Here is a 22,614-nt window from a genome sequence, read left to right as displayed (position 1 = left end):
TAACATCATGAGGTCTTATGATGTTCAAAGTCTTTTTTAAAGGTAATTTTATATCGTGGCCTCTGCCAGGAATGAATAACGGGTAAACCCTCACTCGAATCCATGAGATGAATCACCCTGGCCTCTGCCTGAACCCCATCACCGCCTGGGCTGTGAAATCCTATTTGCATAATAGGGACACACACTGAGACTGCAGGACCCTCGTCAGGACACAGCTCTATAAGGGAGATGTGCAGGTGGGCACAGATCAGGGAGATTAAAGCAGAATTTGAACCAGAATGTTACTCCAATGGTCAGGCCAAGCCCGCTCACGTGGGTCATGATCCCAGAGGGTTCTTTAAATAAGGGCTTTGTGAGGTGGACAGAAAAATGTATTGAACATGACGGAGCCCGGCCCACACACACACAGAGGAGAAATAAATACTCTTGTCATATACATAAATTATAAGAGATACATGGTGAGCTCCAATCGTCATTTCTAAGTCTTGCAAGGAATTTTTGGAGAGCCGGCGTGCCAGCCTGGACTGGTCCTCCTCCAGCCCCTCCTATTCATGACTGTGAATCATGAATACTCCAGAGCTGCCTGCACTGGGACGGCCACTGTCTCCTTCCAGATGTTCAGTGCCAAGCTGTTGGGTTTTGTTTCTGCAAGCCCTCCACATCCATCATGAGCACCGCCTTTCAGGAGGCTTTGCAGCCCTCCCTCAAGCTTTGCGTGATTTGCCTTGAGTTTAATTCAGGAATGGCTGCTGAGGCTACAGCTTCTGCTCCTCTCTGCACGGGGTGCCCTGGTGCTAAGGTTTGCCAGGGACTGGGAGGTTTCCTGGGACGGGGACTTTCAGTGCTAAAATGGGGAAAGTTCAGGGCAATCGGAGACGTGTTGGTCACTCCACCTAATGCCCTGACGTTCTAGCGGCTGTGTTCTCTGCACCCTGATGAGAGTTCTCTGCTCACTCTAATGTCACCCTTTTTATCTTCTCGCCCTCCACACCGGCCAGCGGCTGAGGCCTGAGCAGGCAGCGTAACGGTGCGTGCCTGGGACTACTGAGTGTGAGTTATCATAGATCATGAAACTGAGCTTCTTCCTTTCTCTGTGTCCAGGGTCTATGGGGACAGAAAGCCTCGCAGACACAGGTGTTCCCTAGGGTCTGCAGGGTCCTGCCTGAAAGGCTGGTTCATGTGTGCCCCGGCTCGCACTTCAGCATCCAGCCCCATCATGCTTCGAAGTTGTGCTGCGTTTCTCTGGGTTAAAATCACATCTCTGATGCTTCCATGCAAAACTGGCACTCCTCACTTTCCTCAGTTTCTCTTGTTTCCATGGTGCTTACATGGCCAACTACCAAATCCCTAGGATGTTTGGTCATTTTTTTGGTTAGAAGTGTCTGGTCTGTTGCCATGGCACCTACAGCCATACGGAACCTTCCAGCAGTAACCATGTAACTTGACAAGGTGGCCAAAATGAAATTTATAGGATCTGCCAGGAGTCACACGGCAAATCCACGCATGTGGCTTTGGCTGGGGTGGGAAATGTGCTGATACCATCAACTCCAGGGCAGAGGTAATCTGTTTGCAATTCCAAACTCATTATGTCCTTATTTGCATTTAGTATCACAAAGCCATTCATGAGAAACACATTTTTAAAGCACCATTACTATAAAATTTGTTAAACTGAGTGTAAACATTTTATCAGCAATATGTTCTGGAGTCTTTTTTCTTTCTTTCTTTTTCTTTTTTGTTTTTTAACTGAAACATTTCACAGCTGCCTGGCTCCTAGGCTGGGTCACAAGTTAATAATGTCTCTACCTTGGAATGAACTTGGGCTGTTGCTGGCTGTCTTGTGAATTAGGCAGCAGTGAGTGTTTCATTCCTTATGGCTGCAGCAGGACGCAGTGTATCATCATTACGAAGCTTTCTTTTTCACTTTATCTTTTACCATCAAGTGTAATCAGAGGATGAGGGCCTGTGCTCCTTGGAAGGAGATTTCAGGCACACACCATTTGGTTGACTGATCTCAGCAGGTGGGGGGAGCCTGGTGCTCCTTACCTGAGGGAGTTTGCTTGGCACAAATGTCATCCAGAGATGCTCTCGAAAAGGGAGACCTTAAAAAGGGTAGAAACAGATTCCTGTTCAGCAGACAATATCCTAGAGTTAAAACGGCTTTGACTCTCGACCTATTGTGATGTTACAACTTTTTTAGTTTAGGTTTATAAGCTTAGAATTCAAAATTGTGTTTGCCTCTTCCCAGGCACATTGTTTGCTAGCGGAGTCCAGAGCATCCCAGAGGAACGGGATCAACTTGTGCCCGGAACAGTTATTTCCACATCAGGGAAAATAGTCATCAGATATGTGCCTCCATCAGATCTGCCTGACTTTGAATCCAGGCTGCATGTCTCTGTGTGACCTTCGACAAGTACTGAGCGTCTCGGCTTCCTTACCTCCAAAGTGGAGATAATAGGGCTCAGTCTAGAGGCTCATTGTGAAGGTGAAAAGGTAAAGCCATATAAAAATTTTAGTAGCACTTATTTACTAGTATTATTGCTGTTGCAGCTGTTTCTAAAGCTGCCACCTTGGACGATGTGCACCACTCGTGGCCATGCTAGAGATCAGTGTGCGCTGGGGTTTTAAGAGCAGGGGTTTGAAGACCATCTCAGATTCGTTATTGATGAAAACAGCCTCATCTATTCCGGAGTCTGTGCAACATCTGCGGAGGAGTATTAGCTGTCCTTATGTTTGTATAGTCACTCTGAATGGACTTTTCTGAGCCCAAGTCCAGTTGGTGGGTAGGACAGAGCTGATTACCCTACGTAGGCTTTAAGAGAAAAGGTCACTTAGGGGAAGAACATAGACGTTTATAGGCCATTTAGAAAGCAGTGGCAGCCAGAAAACAGCTAGCTTTACTCTTCGTAATTTGAAGACAGGCCCTTGGGGAGTGTGTTCCTTATACTCGTGACCTTCGTGGGGTTTGGAAATGGAACACTGGTGTTTAGCTATCCTTGGGTTGGTGTGAAGGGGTGTGGGGATCCAGAGGCTCTGGGCTTGATTGTAATGACCAGCTCTCCATGGAGACGGATCTCACTCCAGGGACCCATGTGGGTGGAGGCAAACAACTACAGTCTCAAGGTCATTACTTGGATCCTGGGTGGGCTCATGGGTGGGCTGAATCCCTTTCTAAAATATGCTGAGCTTCTGTTCTCATTGCAGCCCCGGTTGCAATGCCATCTCTCTGGTCGATGGGATGGTGGTAATGACATCCTCAGGCTTACCTCTAATATGTGAGCTGTTGTGCAAACTCTCAGAGGGCCATGGTTGTGTCATCAAAGAATCTGTAAGCTGGTGGGGGAGATGCACATGCAGATGTTTAAGTACCATTCAACGTCATAAATGCTCTGATAAAGGGCATGTTATTTTAGGAGAGGGGGCTAAAGAGGTCCTGAGGGACCATAGCGAGCCTCCTTGGAAGACAAGATTTCTGAAGGGTGGGTAGGAATTTTCTAAGTGAAGGGAAAGAAAGTGTCACAAAAAGAAACAGTGTATGTACTTTTCAGGAGGTGGAGAAAGCACAGTGCATTTGGTAATTGAAATTAATTGCCTGTAGTTGAAGGACGAGTGCTCGCAGGGGTTTGGAGTGTTGAAGAAGCAAGATACACACTAGAGAGGAAAGCCACGGTCAGGTAATGTATGGCCTGGTAGCTCACAGGAAGAGGCTTGGAGTTGATTCCGAAGACAAGAGGGGAGCCATCGAATGAGTTTATGAAGAGGAACGGTCAGATTTATGAGAGAGAAAGTTCATTCTGTGGGATGGAGTGTGGATGTAGGTGAGACATGAGGTTGGCCTTAACCGGGAAGTGACAGTAGCAATGGAGAGTGAAGCAGAGGTGTATTCACAGGCTGAGGAAGATGAAGGAATCAAGAATAAGGCCTAGGTTTCTAGACTAGGCGACGGCTTAGAGAGGTTAGTGGTACAGGATTCTTATTTGACTTTTTTTTTTAGATTATAATTCCCCGGTGTAATGGTCTATATTTATATATTCTTATATTTATATTCTATTTTATATACATTCTTGAACATATTAAAGTTATCAGTAACTTCAATATCTAGCTCACCTGTGGGCCTACTGATACTATTTTTCTCTTGGATTTCACTGATTTGGTCTTGTTTCCTGACATGATTGGTAATTTTCTTTATCTAATTCTGGACATTGTGTTGAAAAAGTTTTAGAGACTTGCTGTTTTCTTCCTCAGAGAAGAATATGTATTTGTCATCATCTTCCTTCTTTTTTTTTTTTTTAACCTTTAATGAGAAATATATATATATATTGATATTGAGCTCAAGAAAATGTGTGTTCGGTGTGTCACTGGGTCAAGGACTGGGGATGAACATGATCCAACCAGAACACAAGATACATATAAACAAAGATACACATGGTCACAGAATGAAAACCCGGGGCCTGGTATAGCTGAGTCTCAGTTTTCTCATCACTTAGCATCATATTGAGGATCCTACCGCGGATGGGGAACAGACGCCCAGGCTCTGGACATGGCAGAGTTCCCTCCAACACATTTGTCGTTGGTGGTGCATCTTCCTCAGAAATTTCTCAACCTACTCACACTGTGGATTGGCCCTATGGACACCTCAGCCGGATGCAGGGTATCAGCCACCTCCAGAAAGGTCGCCCACTCCACCTTGGGTATCATATGCGCCACAAAGCTGGGGTTGAGCTCCTCAGGGTTGGTGGCCTGCAGGTGGGGAGAGAAGCCATGGGGCCCCGCCGTCCACACATGTGAGCTCAGCAGGTTATGGGGTAGCAGGTCCATGTTGCCACCACTTTCTCTCGCCAGGCTAGAACCAGAAAGAGAATAAAGCTTCTTGTAAGCAGGTAGGATATGACAATATCACCTTGACTGAGGGGAGACTTTTCTGCTTCTGGTTTGCCCTTACTCCTAAGACATAACTTTTCTAGGATCTCACCTGAAGCCCTGAGTGTTTACCAGGGCCTCGCTCACGGCAGGCCCCAAACTTCACTTTTGGTTTGAAGGCCTTGCCAGCCCCGTGAGGCTACAACAGCCCATATTTAGATTTTTCCTGTCTTGGCAACTACTTTCCACTTGGTTTCACTGTGTTTTATCCAACACGTAGCTTGGAAATCAAAAAGACTCAAGGGAAAATTCAGGTTCAATATTCGCTTTCTCTCTCTGTGATTCTTCTTTTTCCAGGGTCTTGGGGTTCAAGTCTTGGTTTCCTTGTAGTTTGAACTGCAATTGCGTCTGTCCAGCCCAGTGAGACTACTGGATACTTTAGAACACTGTTTCTGTTTTTTCCTGACTCGATGCTCCCAGCCAGGAATTGATAAATGATTCAAGGAGAGAAACCCTGTTGAATGCAGGGCTCACCACAAAGCATTTTCCTCAAGACTTGGGTACTTTGTTTACTCTCTGATGCCATCAAACAGCTGTTTTCGGATTGTTATCTTACAGTTTTTCTTATATATATATATATATTTATTTATTTATTTATTTTTGGCTGCGTTGGGTCTTCATTGCTGCACACGGGCTTTCTCTAGTTGCAGCGAGCAGGGGGTTACTCTTTGTTGCGGTGCATGGGCTTCTCATTGTGGTGGCTTCTCTTGTTGTGGAGCATGGGTTCTAGGCGCGCGGGCTTCAGTAGTTGTGGCTCGCGGGGCTCTAGAGCGCAGGATCAGTGGTTGTGGTGCACGGGCTTAGTTGCTCCTCGGCATGTGGGATCTTCCCAGACCAGGGTTTGAACCCGTCCGTGTCCCCTGCATTGGCAGGCAGATTCTTATCCACTGCGCCACCAGGGAAGTCCTCTTACAGTTTTTCTTAGCCAGAGAATTAGTCTGATACAATCTACTTCATCTTAACTAGAAGTATAAGTCTGGACTTAAATTTAATATATTTCTTAAATGCATATAAACATAAAGCTACATTCAAATTCTTATAGCAATAGGCTATACAAACAAAAATCAAAACAAATTAAGAAATTTAAACCAATTAAAAAATTTGGTTAACAAATTCAACCAAGTTTTAAAATTGATTAAAAACCAGTAACATTAATTATTGTTAATTTAATATGATGAGTGATGGATTAAGATATATGACTACCTCCGCATGTCAGGTTTTTAATTGTGCCGTGTAATGATTCAATTCTCTTCTTCTCTTCTAACAAGTAATTAACTTAAACTCCACTTTATATCATGTGCTGTGCCATTATTTGGACTTCCTTTGCATAAACATTATATTTATGCATAGATTCAAATATGTTCTTTTCTCTTTGGCTCTGAGCACTTAGAATAGTGTTCTTTGGCACTAACACAACGATAGAAATGAACACAACGTGGGCACTGAAATGGCAGCCCTTGCATCTGGGTGGTCATCTTGATATTTCAGGATGTACTTATGTTAATGTTCTTACATGATCATTCAGATGAAAACACAAATTTGAAAAATTACCCTTGTTGAGGATTTGAAGACTCTATGAACATGACCATGGACTCCAGTTCTTCGATGGGTCCCAATTCTCCTACCTTGTTCTTCTCAGTCTTTGCACACTCACAAGTGAGAAATGCACCAGGCCCACCAGCCCTCCCTGAAATCTCCAGCATCCTTTCAAGCCCTCTACACTCATGGAAACCTTCCCCATCCCCAGCCCTTGGCCAGCACCCATGGTTCTTCCTTCTTAGTAATAAGGAGCCAGTGGCTGAGGCACTGAGTTTCTCTTCCAAAGAAAACCTGGGAGACAGGAATCTCCAGTGAGACTGGTATAGCCTCAGTCTTACGTAGTAATACGTGTGTATTTGTGTGTGTGTCTGAGAGAGAGAGAGTGTGTGTTATGGGCTGCCTTTTGTCCTTCAAAATTTGTATGTTGAAGCCCTAACCCCCAGCACCAAAGAATGTGACTGTATTTGGAGACAGGGTCTTTAGAGAGGTGAATAAGTTCAATGAAGTCATTGGGATGGGCCAGTTCCCAATGTGATTTGTTTAATGACCTTATAGGAAGACATTGGGACACAGACACACAAAGGGAAGACCATGTGAAGACACTGGGAGAAGACAGTCATCTACAAGCCAAGGAGAGAGGCCTCAGAAGAAACAACCCTGCTGACACCTTGATCTTGGACTTTCAGCCCCTGGAACCGTGAAAAAATTAATTTCTGTTGTTTAAGCCAATTAGTCCGTGGCACTTTGTTATGACAGCCCTAGAGAGAAAGAGTGGGGTGGGGGCAGGGGGAGAGGGGAGAGAAATAAAATGAAAGAGGAGACAGGCTCGGGGTCTGGTCAGCCCGCCAACATGACCCTGGTGGCTGATGTGTGCAGAGAGCAGAGGGCGAGTCTGAGGTGCCTCCCAGCCTGGCTGCTTCCCACTCAGTAAGGGTCCGTGCTTTCAGGCAAGACACTGCCTGGAGACTCAGGCTTTTATCCTGAGATCTGTTTCACCACAGCAGCTACAGGCAGTGGCAACCTCGCTTTTCCTTAGTCCATGGGCTGCTTTCTGAGCTGGCTGACCATGGGATTGAATAGATAGGAAGGCAAAGCCACAAACCCATAACCGAGAGCAAGAAGGATACCAGGAGGCTGGAGAAAACAGAATTGACCCAGATCTATGTGAAGTTTGAAAATCTTACACACACACAGACACACACACCTATTAAAGCAAAGTTTCCACAGCTGGCAATCAGTGTGAGGTCATGGAAAAGACAGAGTCATAAACTTAGAGTCAAAGAGACTTGAATTTAAATTCCAGCTCTGCCACTGACTTATGCATGACCCTGGACAAGACGCTTAAACTCTCTGAACCTATGCCTTTGAATGTGTAAAACGGAGATACTGACACCTCTCTAATGACATAATCTGAAAATTAAATGGTAAGAGGCTTAGCCTAGTGTCTGGCACATAGTAGGAGCTCAGCTGATGTAAAAATAAAGCCTTTCCTTCCACGATCCCTAATGTAGAGTCCTTAATGTTTAGCAGCCCTGTAAAGTGTAAACAAAAGGCAGCTGAGGAAGGTGTGGAGCTCTGGGATTGTATACCAGCCGCTCCAGTGAGCCGAAGCAGAGGCCAGTGCGCAGGGAAGCAGATGGGGGCTGAGGATGTGGGGATGCTTCATCATCAGAGCAGCTCCTAATGGCTTTGCAGCCCAGAGACTGAGACAAGGCCAAGTAGACCCTTTCCACTCCTGCAGAAACACCCCAGTGTAGGCTGGAAATGGAGGGAGATGAGGGGGCCAGGTGTGGGCACCTGAGCAGCTGAAGGAGAAAGGCCTGGCTGAGGTGCTAAGGTGGGCTCAAAGGGCAAGGGTCCTGTAGGGGAGGGCGTGTGATCTAGGGGAGCAGGCAGTGTTCTTCTGGTTTCTGAGAGCTGGCCACCAAGGGAAATGGTGCAACCAAAGGAGACAGAGGCAGAGACCAGGCAAAGTTTCTCTGTCTTAATTATCATTTCTCACCAGGGAAGAGCACACATAAAAATTCACCCCAGGGAAAAACCTATGCAGGCAAAACCACCCAAGACTTGGCTGCCACAGCAGTGCTTTCAGTGGAAGAAAAAGTGAATAGTCCCCGAGGTATGATAGGCCCTTATATACATTTACTATCTTCTTTAAATGCCTGTTTTACCTGAGACGGGCTGAAAGAGGGTAGTCACCTCAACGAGGCCACAGGTGGCAGAATCTAAAGCGGGAAAAGCTCCAACTTACCAATGGGAATCCTTATACAGAAAATTTATTTGCTGTTTGTCTGAAATTCAAATTTAATTGGGTGTACTGTAGTTTTGTTTGCTAAAGCTGACAACCATACTAAAGTGACACAACCAATAAGTAGCAGAGCCAGGATTAATAAACAGCCTCCACTGCACTGTGAATTATAAACGTGCTGAGCTGGGTTTTTGTTTGGTACGGTACAGGAAATATTCTGGGTTTGCTTTTGTTTTTATTGAGGTTAACATTGATTTATAACCTAATATAAGTTTCATATGTACAACATTATATTTCTGCTTCTGTATAAAAGTCTTTTTTTTAGAGACGTATCTTTGGTGACAACTTTTTCTGTTTTTTTGGACTGTTTAGGTTTTCTACTTGTTGAATAGGTTTGGTAATTCTTAAGAATTTTTCTTAAGAAAAATATTTTCTTAAGAAATCATTCACCTTTAGATTTTCTAAATAATTATAGTGCATTGTCTTAACATTTTAAAACCTTCTTATTTGCAATTTTATCTTTTTTTGGTCATTCTTGATGGATTTACTGCCTTTTCTGTTGTCAAGGGCATAACCTCTCCATTTTCTGAAACTTTTTCCCAAGAACAACCTTTTTATTTTATTATTTTTGACCACAGGGTTTTCTTTTTGTTTTCTATTTCAACAATTTCTGTTTTTAATTTTATTTCCTTCTATCTCATTTCATTTTATTCTGGGTTCTTTTTATTTTCTTGAATTAGGTGTTTAATTCATTATTTAAAAATTTCCTTGTTTCCTAAAACATAACATTAAGGTTACACATTTTCTACTAAATATCACTATTTGGCTGATTCCCATAAGATATTTTTCTGTTGTTTTTTTTTTTTTTTTTTTGCTGTACGCGGTCCTCTCACTGTTGTGGCCTCTCCCGTTGCGGAGCACAGGCTCCGGACGCGCAGGCTCAGCGGCCATGGCTCACGGGACCAGCCGCTCCGTGGCATGTGGGATCTTCCCGGACCGGGGCACGAACCCGTGTCCCCTGCATCGGCAGGCGGACTCTCAACCACTGCGCCACCAGGGAAGCCCCCCACCATAAGATTTTAACATGTAATTTTTCTCATTTTTTTCTAATTAAAATTCCAGTTTTGATTTCTTCTTTAATTCAAGATGATTGAGAAAAGAGGCTTCAAAATTTCCAAGTGGAATTTTGTTTGTTTACTTTTTATGGGCTAAGTTTTTCTTGACATCTTCTAGTTTTATTTTATGATTTCTATTTGTTTTGTAAGTAGCTGATGTTTACCTTGTGTCCTAATATATAAGCAAAGTTCTAAGGTGTTTGAAAAGAATGTACATTTTCCATTTGTTGAGTATAATTTTCATGTCTGTTTGTGTATTCACTCATTTGTTAATTGTTATTCAAGTCCTCTACAGATTTATTTCATATTTATCTACTAGATTTTGTAAGTTCTGAGAGAAGTGTATTAAGGTGTATTAGAGTTTCTTAAAGTGATTGTGGATTTGCCTCTCCATTATATTTCTGGGAGTCAGTGCTTTATATGTTTTAAAGTTATGTTATTGGTGCATTAAAGCTTTTTGTCTGTAGACCATCTTTGTGGATTTCACCTTTTATCATTAAAATATACCTATATTGTTTTGCGATACTTTTAGCCTCAAGATCCACTTTATGTGATGTAAACGTCGCCAGCCCCATTTTCTATTTGTTTACACTTGCCACCCCTCTTTTCAAGATTTCTCTGCCTTTTTTAGATGTATGCATAGAACATAAAATTAGAATTTGTTTGTACACCCAATCTTAGAGTTTTTGTTGTTTTTTAAAAAACAGCTTTATTGAAGTATAATTGATTTACAATAAACTATACATATATAAAATGCACAATTGTACACCCATGAAATAATCACCACAATGATTGTTTTTAATGACTGCCTAATGATATTTTATCACTATTTTTAACAGGGACATTAAATACACTGACCATAATTGAAAAAGGACATGTTTGGCCTTATTTTATTGTATTGTGTTCTTTTTGTGCTATTATATATTTTTTGTTCCTGTTTTTTTTTTCCCCCCTAACCAATTTTTACCTCATTGATACACCTTTTTTTCAGTTACTATTTTGTCTTCTGGTGATTTGGATGCCTTTCTAGATGTTTCATTTTTCATTGGGTATTTACATATATTTTGAAGAATATATTCAAATCTGTATTTCTCTATCAATATACTAACCATCCCAATTTCCCAAGAGAAGACTTTTTAGTAGTTGCATTCAATTCAATTCCAGCTGCACATCCCTCATCAAAATGAAGCTCTTAGAATGTGTTTCCTTCATCATTGTCTCTGTTTCCCGCCCCCCACCAACTCCTGGGTTTTCTTGGAATCCTTTGGAATTTTGATTCCCAGATTTGTTTTTTTCATTTTGATAGAATATCCTACATCTTTTAATCCCTTACATTCATCTATTCTGATTTAGTCATAACTGTTACTTACTCAGTCCTCCTAGTTGCTGTCCTAACCCCTTGTCTGTCCCTCACTCATTGATGCTTTTGGTACCTGGCTTACTGATCCCCCTTCTCTACTCCCATCATCATTCTGAGGGCTTCATCACCCACGTTGGTGACCCAGCCAACATTCTCTGAGTCCCATGCCCTCCTCTCCTCCAATGGAATGTTCTCAGATGCCACTGCAGTCAGTCCCTTAGGTGCCCATTCCCCAGACTCTGTCATCATCAATAACTGAGCTCTCTCTGCCATTGTGATGTCATCCCCCCCTTTCACCCCACCTCCCCAGCTCCCTTGTCTGGTTCTCCCTTTCTGACCTCACCAGTCTTTTACTCTGCACGACCCTCTCCTATTCTTCTTTCCCTCCTCATCCAGCTTGGATTCCATGATCCAGCCCTATAGCCCCCTTGCAAATCCTTTTAATTCACTTGACCTTTGCACCTTATAGTGAGTTGACCAGTGGCTCCCTGCAAAGGAACAACCACTTGGAATCTTTAAATGTGACCTTATTTGGAAAAAGGGATCTTTGCTGATGTAATTAAGGATCTTGTGATGAGATCATCCTGGATTAAGACAGGTTCTAAATCAAATGACAGATGCCATTTACAAGAGAAGAGGAAACAGACACAGAAAGACACAGAGTTAGGAGATGGGGGTAGAAATTGGAGTGATGTGTCTACAAGCCAAAGAAAACCAAGAATTGCCAAGGATTGCAGGTAGCTGCCATAAGCTAGGTTAGAGGCATAGAGTGAATTCTCCTTCAGGGCCTCCAGAAGGATGCAACCTTGCCCACACCTTGATTTCAAACCTCTAGACTCTGGAACTGTGAAAGAATAAATTTCTGTTGCTTTAAGCCACCGTATTGTTATGGCAGCCCTAGGAAACTTATACATTCTGCTTAAGTACTTGATTGGAAAAAGCCTGAATTGCTTAAAACCGATGATCTGCTCATTCCTCACTTATACCAGTGCAGCCGAACATTGCTGGGAAAAATCTCACCATGTTCCTGTGAATCTGCACTTTGCAAGACTTTCTCCTACCTCAGTAGCACTCCTCAGTCTTCACTGCCAGCTCCTCCTTGCCAACCAGAATTCTAAATGCCAGACTCTTTTCTACCAAAAGTCTCCCCTAAGAGGTCCCAGTCATAGGCTTCAGAAAAAGAGACACTGAAGCTTCTCATTTACTGTGTGAAACGCAAGTTTCATATATCTCACACATCACTTGGATGTCTAATAGACATCTCAGATTTAACAGGAAAAAACAGAAATCTGAATTTCCCATTCCTCAAATTTTCTTTCTACTGTAATTGTCCACATCTCTGTAAATTACCTCAAACTCAGGAATCATCCCTTATTCCTCTTTCTCACATATCCTGCATCCAAATTATCAACTTTAGCTCCAAAATTTCTCTTAATTGAATCACATCATGGCATCTCAATTTCTGAAGCTCCACTCCAAGCCACAGTGATCTCTCTCCAAAACTATGGCAATGGCCTCTTGATTGATCCCTGCCTTAGAACCAAGAATCTAAATTTGATTGTGTCACTTCCTTACTGAACTTCTTCCCCTTCCCAGTCCCATTATAACTCTGGCCTTCTCATTACACTTGGAGAGAAGATTAAACCCTGTACTACGGTCCCACAAGATCCTGCATGCCTGTGGTGGTCACAGTGTGCCAACCGCTAAAACAAATTTATCCAATGCTCAACAATGGCGCAAACCATGGAGATGTTTGTTTCTTGCTCAAATACCAGCACTTGTTGGTAAAGTTCAGGGATACAGGCTGCTGTCATCTTCAACTTGTGTTTCTCTTTCAAAGTCACCCCAGGGGTCATTTTCATTCTAACTAGGTGGAGGAGGGAGAAAAGCAGGGAGGAGTGCATATGGGTGGATTTTATGAGGCAGAATCGAATAGCACTTCTGTTCATATTGCGCTTGCTGGAAACTCTCGTGATCACACACACTTTTTCGGGAGACTGGAGGATTGATCTAACAGAGTGTCCTGGAATAAGAAGAACCTAGATTTCAGTGAGTTGGTGGTGATCTCTGCTAACTTCCTCCCTGAACTTCTCTTCCTCCCTTGCGGTCCATGTACCCGATGGCCAGCCACCCATTCTTTCTGAATGAGCAGAACATGCCATAGTTATTTTCTTCACAGAGACTGTGTTTCTTCTGCTCACAATGCTGTTCTTCTATAAGTATGCAAGGTTGCCTCCTCCTTACATTCAGTTCTCAACTCAAATCCCATCCCCAACTCTGCCAAACAGAACCAGCACGTCAGTTCCTTGTCCTCCAGATCACTCCACCAAATCTTCACAATACTGAGTACCTGAATAGGAGCTTCTGAAGGACAGGGCTGTGTCTTGCTCATCACTCTATCCAGGAACAGAATGGGGACTTAACTTTTTTTTTTTTTTTTTTTTTTACTAATTCCTACTCTTTGAATATTTTATGCTGAGATCTTTTTCTAATTTTTTAAAAACTTAGAGTACTCCCTTAAGTAATTTACTTAGAAATATACTTGGGTGGCATTCATTATGAGTCTTCTTGAGCTGAAAAACAATCTTTCTCTTCCTGTATGAATATTTTATTGAACAGTGTAAGATTCTTGGATCACAATACTTTTCTTGAAAAACTAAATATATATTGTTCCACTGTCTTCTAGTGTCCAAAGTTGCAGATGAGAAATCTGTTGTGCTCTGATTCTCTTGCAGTTGAAGCTTCTTGCCATGTTTGGAAGCCTGTAAGCAAATCTCTTTATCCTCAAAGTTTAGAAATTTTCTCAAATATATATCCTTTTTTTCATTATTCCTGTTTAAAAATTTATGTCTTTTTCAACTCAGAGTTTTTCCTTTTTTAAAAAACATTTTTGCCTCTCCTAGGTCTGTTCATTTATCTCTTTCTGAAACTGCATTTTGCATCTTAGGTCTCCTGGATCTATCCACCATGTCTCTTATTCTTTTCACTTGATTTTCTTTGGATTTTCTGGTCTTGTGTAGTAAGACTGTTCTTCTACTTGATGGTTCATATTACCAATTCAGTTTTCAGTTTAATCAATTCTATTTCTTAGTTCTACAAGTGCATTTTTCAATTCAGATTTTTAAAAATTTTACCCAGGGACTTCCTTGGTGGTCCAGTGGTTAAGACTCTGCGCTTCCACTACAGAGGGCATGGGTTTGATCCCTGGTCGGGAAACTAAGATCCCACATGCCACGTGGCCAAAAAAAAATTTTTTTCCCCCAAATTCCTTTTTTATTTTCTAGTTGTACAGCTTTCTGAAGTTTCTATGAACTTTAATTTTTCTTCTGTTACTTTCACTAAACCTCCTCCTAGAGAAGAGATCTAGCTTTTTTCCTGGTCCCTCCTCATGCTCTTGACTTGTACTCGTTCACTCTGCATCAATGTCTGTGGGCGTGGGTCCCTCTAGCACATGAGCAGGTCAGGCTGAGGGTCTTGCATCTGGGGAGGATTGGAGTGTAAGGAGGAGGATGTGAAGGACTGTGGTTTTCTCTCAGTGCTAAGAGCAGTGACTGCTCTCTTTGTGCCTTTGGGAGCTCACAGCTCATTGTCTTGGGCCTGTTCATCCTGCTAGGTGGTCAGATGTCTTCACCCCAGATTTGGCCAGAAAGGATGCCTTGTCACTGGATCCTACATCCTCCAAGTGATTGAAACAGGTCCCACGGAACAGAAGTTGGCCACCATCCAGTCCCTTGGAACCCGAAACCTCAAACATGTGTTGGCTCCTCTTCAGCATCAGGGCTACTCCCATGCAAACTGTCATTTTTGCTTTCTACCTGAGTTACCACTGCAGAAAATGTGGTGATAGAAAGGGCTCGGGCTGCTATTTCTCAGTTTTCCTCCCTGACCCTGCTTTATGTGTAACTGTAATCACCCTCCCACTGTTAGCCTCATCTCTGCCCCCAGCTCCGTTCCTGATGAGCTGAGGTCTAGGCAAAACCCATCAAGATCAAGGGCCATCAGAGACCATCACCTTCTCCCCCAGGGAGGTAGGGTGGGATAAAGGGGTTAGGACCAGAAATGGAAGGGAGGAAAGATGGACAACATCCATTGTCCACCTCTTAGGGGTACTGGTCAGACAGGTCTGAGAATGCCTCCTGCTCAGTGGACATTATCCAAGCAGGAACCAGAGGGAATCAGGGCAGGAATAGGCTGATTGGTTGGGCCTCTGGTATAGACCTCAAACCAGAGGGGTAGGAGGGGTCCCAGATGATTCCCACTCTCTAGCCCACTCCCCAGGCAGAAGAGTAGTTAGGGAGCAGCATTTTTCAGAAGTGAACTTTCCTGGTGTGATCATTCTGCTCTTCTGCTTGGAGGACCCATCGGGCACATGTGGGAAGTAGATCGTCCAGAGACTTGGGATGCGAATCTTGGCCATCTCTCTTTTCAAGGAATGTAACTAACGTAGCTTTCTGGTTGCTGGATAGGATTAAGAAAAGTAATATATTTGGAAAGCAGGTTAGAGCTCATCTGGGAAGAATAAATCGATTCTTCTTTAGTGTTTATATGTCTTTAAGGCTTAGACATTGTTTAAAGTTTATCAGAGAACAGGGTCAATGCTTCCTTTCAAACCACACTGATAAAAATCGAAAGTCAAGGAATCACATTTGTAATGGGAGCTGAAACAAACAGATAGTCTCCATGACCTATCAACTCAGGTCCTGCTCGTATAGCTGTTCTAAGTTAAATGAAGAGTTTGCCTGTTTGTCTCTTATGTGCCTAGATCTATGCTGTGTTCTGAGAACATGGAGATGTTTAAGACACAAATTCCTTTTCTCCAGAGTTTCACATTTTGGGAAAGGGATATGAATTGGGGAAAGACAAGAAAATACAAAGAAAACCAGGTAAGTGGAAAGACAAAGGGAAACATGGGATCCTAGAGGAGAGAAGGGCACCCAACCCAGCCTGGGGTGGGGGTCAGGAAAGTTTCCAAGGAGATGCTCTGGGGAAGCGAAATGTCTACACTTTGCTGAAGGAAACTGAGATGTTATCTGCAGGTCAGAGAACAATCCAGCCGAAGAGAATCTGAATGACATCCCCACAATTCTGCCCTCAGCCCCTACACAGAGGTGCCAGGTATATCTGGTCAGTGTTTAAATTCTGGATGACCACAGCTAGTGCCAAGGACCTCATGGGTGACCAGGCTAAATGGGTTAGAGGACAGAGGATAGAATAGAGATAAAAAGCCAAATGTATCCAGAAGCTTAGTGGGCAGGCAGAGACAAGATTTCAGTGTCAGGGGCTTGAAGGGAGCAGGCTGGAGTGAGAAAGGGCATGTCTGCAATGACAGCCACCAGGAAGCTGAGACCCCACACTTACTATGCCTGCAGCAAGGTGACTAGGAGAATGACCAGGACTGGAAAAAGATAGAGGGGAGACTTGAATCAAAAAGTTCCATCAAAAACTCCAAAAGATGGGGTAACAGTTCCATGTAAAAAACCACTTTCTAAGCATCAATTTTCAAAAACTTATAAAGATCCTGAAAGACCCTATGTGATCTTGAGTTTCCAGTAAGAATTTCCATATTTGAGAAAATATTCCCATATATTGGGACTTTTGCTAGTGTCTTGGAAGGACTGGTCAACAGCTGAGAATCACTGAACACAAGGCTCCTTGTCCTCCTCCTTTTTCCTTCCCCTAAGGGCCTTAGTGAGATATAATTGACGTACAATAAACTGCATATATTTAAAGTGTAAAATATTGGTAAGTCTTGCCATATGTACACACCCATGAAAGCACGACCGCAATCAACCCCAGAAGCTTTGTTCTGCTCCCTCTTGCCCACCCAGCTCCAGGTAACCACTAGTCTACATTCTGTCATTACATATTCATTTACATTTACTAGAGTTTTATGTCAATGGAGTCACACAGTATGTACTCTTTTTTTGTATGGCTTCTCGCACTCAGCAAAAACTACTTTGAGAGTCTTCCATATTGCATGAATCAAAAGTTCATTCTATTTTATTGCTGAGTGGTATTCCATTGTATGGATACACCGTAATTTGTTATCCCTTCACCTGTTGATGGGCTTTGGGGTCATTTCTAGTTTGAGGCTATTACAAATAAAGCTACTATGAACATTGCAGGAGCACATGCTTTCTTTTCTTTTGGATAAATCCCCAAGAGTCCAATGGCTGGGTCACACAGTAAGTTAAGTCCGACTTCTTTCCAAAATGTTTTCCCGAATCATTCTTCTATTTACATCCCCAGCAGCAGTGTATGAAAGTTCTAGTTCCTTACCAATACCTGCCATAGTGAATCTATTTCACTTATTCATTTTAATAGTTGTGTGGTAATATTTCATTGTGTTTTTTATATGCATTTCCTCAATGACAAATGCTGTTGAGTTCATTTTCATGTGTTTTTTTAGCTACTCGTATATCTTTCTGTGAAGCGCCTGTTAAAACCTTTTGTCCCTTTAAAAAAGTTGTATTGTTTATTTTCTTACTTTATATATTACAGATACATGTCTTTTATCAGATACATGGTTTGCAAATATTTTCTCCCAGTCTTTGCTTCTTTTCATGCTATTAACAATGTCAGAAGTTTTTATCTTGATGAAGTCCAATTAATTTTTTTTCCTCTTATGGACTATGCTTTTGGGGATATCTAAGAAGTATTTGCCTCACCTGAGGCATAAGTCTTATTTTAAGGGGGTTTTGGTGTTGAAGCTTGTTCAAATTGGAAGCTCAAATGCATTATTCAGGGAAAATCCCAAGTCTCTGATTTACTCCTATTTTCTTGGAAACAAAAGCATCGTCTTGAGACTTGCTTCATAGTCTGTACCAGCCTGTGGAGTTGTCACCCAGAATTATTGCCTCCCAGAGGCTCTGTTCTATTCCAGGTTATCAAGGGAAAATGTTCTCTCATGAGGACTAGAATGGGGGCTTCATGGGTCTTGCCTTCCTCTGCTACTGATGCCAAAATTCACCAGGGCCGAATCAAATCTCGGAGACAGAGTTTTGGGTGAAGTAGAAAAAAATAGATTTATTGTTTTGCCAGGCAAAGGGGGACACAGAGTGCTCCTGCCTCAAAAACTGTGTGTGTCCCAACTTGGGAGGATTTGGTGAGGAGTTTTATAGCAATGGTTCAAGGGTGGGGTTGCTGATAAGATTAGGGTGTGTGAAGGGCCTGCATTCCTTTAATCTGGCCTCAGGTAATCTCTCTCTCTCTTTTTTTTAACATCTTTATTGGAGTATAATTCTTTACAATAGTGTGTTAGTTTCTGCTGTATAACGAAGTGAACCAGCTATTTGTATACATATATCCCCATATCCCCTCCCTCTTGCATCTCCGTCTCCCTCCAACCCTCCCTATCCCACCCCTCTAGGTGGTCACAAAGCACCGAGCTGATCTCCCTGTGCTATGCAGCTGCTTCCCACTAGCTATCTATTTTACGTTTGGTAGTGTATATATGTCCATGCCACTCTCTCACTTTGTCCCAGCTTACCCTTCCCCTCCCCGTGTCCTCAGGTCCATTCTCTACATCTGCATCTGAATGTTGGCCTCAGGTAATCTCTTGGTGAGCTTCTCTGTTGCCTTTAATTTGGCCTCAGGTGGTCTTCTCTGGAATGAAGAGTGCTGCATCTTCCATTTGGGGGGGTTTGCTCTGTAAAGAGCTCAAAGACATTGTTCTGTGTGTCCCTTGAGGCAGAACCAGGACCTGCCCCAAGGCTGCACTGTTGTTTCTTGGCTGTTCCTCCCTTGTCTCTGCATCCCCTCCCTTCCCTGATTAGCAACTGTTTGAATCTGCCCTTTGGAGCTCAGGGAAGGTCATGGAGGCTGAAACCTTTTTCCTACAAACAAGAAACGGGAGACTCAGAAAGGCTTCCATGCCCAGGAGCCCCACAGGGTCCTGCGTGGTTTCACTACCCCCTCCTACCCACCCCATGGTCCTGATGACTAGGGGAATGTATCTCATAGCAGGGAGTGTGTTAAAGTCTAATGTGCTGTGCTTGGATTTTCTAGGCATGTGCTTTTTTCAGATTCTAGGGATAGGAGGAAAAGAAGTGCGCTCCCAGCAATACTCAGGGCCCTATGCGAAACTGACTACGTCCACAGAAAGGGAAACGTGAATCACCATGACAGAGTACCACTCTGTGAGCCTGCTTGCAGAATCCTTCTTATGACCTGAAGATAAGCGTTACTGTCCCTACTTCACAGCTAAGGGCATAGGCTCAGAGATGTAACATAATCTAAGTTACCCTGAAAGTAAGTGGCAGAGTTGGGACTGGAACTCGTGTCACTCACCCACTCACTCCAAAGTCTCCTTCTGGGCACACCAAGCTGCTCAAGGGAGTAGCAACCAGTTTGTAGGTGATTCATTCAAACTAAGGAATATTTATGTGAAAGCACCCTCAGGGGCTGGCCTCTGTTTCCTGGGGCCATGAGTGTTTCTCTGATTGGGACCCTAGGGCTATGTGAAGATGACTTGCTCCCACCCTCCTTCAGAGCCACGGAGCACACTGGGATTTGCAGTCAGAGAATTAAGTTTAAATCCCACTCTCACAACTTCTCAGCTTTCTGACCTTGAGTTGGCTTCACAATGTCTCTGAGCCTGGGTCTTCTTGTCATTTAGAAAAAAAGAAACGATATATAAAGTCCTGCTGCTTGGAGCAATGGCTGATGAAAACTACCTTGCACTGGAGGTGAGGCCCAGGGATGCAGGCAAAGGGAGGTCCCAGCCAAGCTGACATTTGCTGCCTGACTGTTTGGAAATACCCAAAATATCACCATTGGAGGGGGACTGTGAGCAATTATTATGTGTCTTGAGCTCAGAGACAGACGTTGAAAAAAAATAAACCTCCCTACTCCAGGTGAGCTTGTACATAAAAATTCCCAAACCTACGAGAAAAATGTAATGCTAAGAAAGGTGGACAATTGTGAGATGAATCGACTCCAGATGAAATAAAAATGACAACGTGAAAATTCCTTTTAAAAAGGCATATTTAGGATCCTCAAAGAGATAAAGAAATGACCTCCATGAATAAAATAGACATTTATGAAATTAAATAGGCCAAATGAAACAGGACCAGTGGATATGAAAAAGAACAATTTGAAATCCTGGAAAAATAGACACATGGAATATTAAAATTAAAACAGGAATCAAATTTAGATTGGAAGTTGAAAAATGGGAAGGTAGTAGACATGAATTAATTTGGAATATAGCATAAGAAGATTAAAATTAAAAAATCAGCTAAGAGACATTCAAGTGTGTTAAGTAGGTTTTCAGATAAAAAGAATAAAGGAAATGGTGGCATAATTAAGTATGCATCTTAAAAATTAAAAGAAGAAAACATAGGTATCAATCTTCGTGACCTTGAATTAGGCAATAGTTTCTTATATGACACCAAAAGCATAAGCAACAGAAGAGAAAAATGGGTAAATTGAAAAACATCAAACTTAAAAACCTTTGCTCTGCAAAGGACACCATCAAGAAAATGAAAAGACAACCCACAGACAGGGGGAGTATTTTGGGGCAATTATATATATGATAAAGGACTTGTATCTAGAGTATATAATGAACTCCTACCATTCAATAATATAAAGAGAAATAACCCAAGTTAAAATGGGCAAAGGATCTGAATAGACATTTGTCCAAAGAAGATATACAAGTGGCCAAAAGCACTTGAAAAGATGCTCGACAACGTTAGCCGTCAGGAAAATGTAAATCAAACCCACAATGAGATACCACTTCGTAACCACTAGGATGCCTAGAATCAAAAATCAGATAACACATATTGTGAGAACGCAGAAAAATTGGAGCCCTTATACAACGTTAGTGGGAATGTAAAACACCACTTTGGAAAACAGTCCAGCAGTTCCTCAACAGGGTAAATATAGACTTACCACATGATCTAGAAATTCCTCTTCTAGAAATACCCCAGAAATAAAAGCATATGTCTGCCCAATAACTTGTACCTGAATGTTTATAGCAACATTACTCATAATGGCCCCAAAGTGGAAACAATTCAAATATTTGTTGGATCAAGGAATAAATAAAATGGGACATATCCGTACAATGAAATATTACCTGGCAATAAAAAGGAATGAAGTGTTGACACGCTATAGCATCAGTGAACCTTGAAAACATTACACTAAGAAAAGAAGCCAGTCGCAAAAGACCACGTATTCTGTGATTCCATTTATAAGAAATGTCCAAGACAGGAAAATCCATAGAGACAGAAAGTAGATCGGGGGACTTCCCTGGTGGTGCAGTGGTTAAGAATCCGCCTGCCATTGCAGGGGACACGGGTTCAAGCCCTGATCCAGGAAGATCCTACATGCTGCGGAGCAACTAAGCCCGTGCACCACAACTACTGAGCCAGCGCTCTAGAGCTCGCTAGCCACAACAACGGAGTCTGCATGCCACAACTACTGAAACCTACATGCCTAGAGCCTGTGCTCCATAACAAGAGAAGCCACTGCAATGAGAAGCCCGCATACTGCAGCGAAGAGCAGCCCACAATCGCCACAACTAGAGAAAGCCCGTGCACAGCAACGAAGACCTAACGTAGCCAAAAATATAAATAAATAAATAAATAATTTAAAAAAAGGAAAGTAGATTGGGGTGGCTTGGGGTTGGGAGGGAGGCGTCTGGGGGAAATGGGGAGTGGCTGCTAATGTGTATGGGTTCCTTTTTGGGGTCCTAAAGTATAGTGGGATGTTAAGGTGATGGTTGCACAACTCCATGGATATATTATAAGCCACTGAATTGTACATTTTGAATGAGTGAATTGTATATGAATTGTATCTCAATAAATTTTTTATTAAAAAAATAAAAAGTAAACAACAATAAAGTAAAATATAGTATATAGCTTTTAAACCAGTTAAGAGGAGAAAGGAAAAAATAAAGAAAATGTTATTAATTTAATAGAAGGCAAGAAAGCCAAGAAAGGAACTTGAAAGACACAAGTAAATTTTAAAAATTACCTGGTAATAACTAAATCTAAATATATCAGCATTCATATGTTTAAAATCACCTGTCAAAAGAAAAAACAACGGATTGATGACAAATAATAAAAATCAAGCTTTTTGTTTTTCATCAAAACATCGCTAATACAAAATCATAGTGAAAATTTGCAAATAAAGAGAGGGGCAAGCTATACCTACAAACACAAATCAAAGGAAAGAAAGCTATGTGGCGTTTCCAGTATAAGAGAAAATTGAATTTAATGGAGAAAGTATTATTAGAGATAAAAAGAAGTCCTACATATCGATCAAATAATCTAGCAAGAAAATATAACAATCATGAACATATATGTCATGATATAGTCATACAATGGAATATATCACAGCGATGAAAATGAATGAGCTAGATTTTCAATGTAAAATCTAAAAAATGCATTATTGAGTGAAAAAAGCAAAGATATATCTCAAAACACAAAGAATGACAC

The sequence above is a fragment of the Orcinus orca genome, chromosome 5 (assembly GCF_937001465.1).
Source record: "Orcinus orca chromosome 5, mOrcOrc1.1, whole genome shotgun sequence".
In the NCBI taxonomy this organism is placed as follows: Eukaryota; Metazoa; Chordata; class Mammalia; order Artiodactyla; family Delphinidae; genus Orcinus; species Orcinus orca.
Note: the sequence above shows the minus strand (reverse complement) of the source record.